This window comes from Alligator sinensis, unplaced genomic scaffold (assembly GCF_000455745.1).
Source record: "Alligator sinensis unplaced genomic scaffold, ASM45574v1 scaffold1192_2, whole genome shotgun sequence".
Classification (NCBI taxonomy): Eukaryota; Metazoa; Chordata; order Crocodylia; family Alligatoridae; genus Alligator; species Alligator sinensis.
The window spans coordinates 900,064-901,520 of record NW_005842312.1 but is presented as its reverse complement, the minus strand read 5'-3'; positions in this window follow the sequence as shown (position 1 = coordinate 901,520).

Genomic DNA, 1,457 nt, shown 5'->3' with positions numbered 1-1,457 from the left:
TCACTCCCCACCCACAGCCCCCCACCCCTCCCCCAGCCCTGCTGGAGGGGGGGCCCCCAGCCCCTGCAGCACCTGAGCCTCAGCTGCCAGCTATAGGAGGCAGCACCTGCTGCTGCAGCAGAATAGATCATAGAGCCTGGCACCCTCTCCTCCACAGGTAGCAAAGAGAAAGCGAAGCCCATCAAGGGGAAGAGGAGAGTGGGTGCGGGCTGCCTACTGTAGGCTTGGGACACTCTGCCCTGCTGCCCTCCCCTGGGGCCTCTGCAGCCCAGCAGGTGGGGCCCAGCATGGCAGAGCAGAGCGGGGCATGAAAGCTTGTTGCTGCCACAGGAGCTCTGCGTTGCCCTGATGAGGCATCCCCTGCCCACTTGGTAACAGCGTGCGTACAACTCTGTGCCACCACCCCCTCTGCTGGCAGGTAGGCAGGGGGCACCTCGCCATGGAGGTACGGGCCCCATGGTGGCAAGGAGCTTTCCTGCCCTGCTCTTCCCTGCCAAACCAGTTTCCACGTACTGGGCTGCAGAGGCCCTGCAGGGAGGGCAGCAGAGCAGGGAGCCTCCACCTGCAGCTGGCAGCCCACACCAGCCCCACCACAAATCTGGGGGGCATTTGCTCCCCATGCTCCCCCCAGGAGTGCATGCAGCCTGCCAGCTTGCAAGGGGAAACCCACTGTTTCCTGTGCATTTCTCCTCAAAAAATGAGAAAATCCCAGTTTTGCCAGGTTTTTCCATGGCAAACTGAAAACCTGGATCCCTGAACATGAGGAACCAAGTAAGAGAGACCCTTTATAATACAATATTAGATAGCAGCTCTATTCTGGAGAAGTAGTGGGTAGTGAAAAATCTTATATCTCTGAATCTGCTTAAACAGAGTCAATCACAGGTTCATTTGCTTACCACTGCTAGAAACTGAAGCCTGCAATGTTTGCATATTCCTACTGATTAACTGGAGCAAATTATTTTACTTCAAGGTACAATGAACCCCTCTCTCTCTCACCAACCCTGTCAGCTTTATTGAATTCCTTTAGCAGAGATGCATTATATCAAACCCTCACAGAGCTGAGCAGTCATGAGCAAAATACACCCACTAGTTATTCTGAGGAGGAAAGTAATTTAAATTCCATACACTGTTTCAATGCAACTGACTGGCTTTTGAAAATCTAGGCCACAGTACACTCCATAATCTATTGGCAAAAGTACACGTGTGCCATAGATTTAATTCACGCGGTGTTCTGTTTTTGTAGCTTATGTCTCATTATCCTGGGTCAAAACCTGAACTTCAATGTTCTGGTATTTATATGGATAGAGATCAGTATTTTTACACTGTCCCTAGAAATAACATATCTGGCATTACTATAAATACTGCAAGCATCTGGTGATTTCATAGATTCATAGATGTTAGGGTCGGAAGGGACCTCAATAGATCATCGAGTCCGACCCCCTGCATAGGCAGGAAAG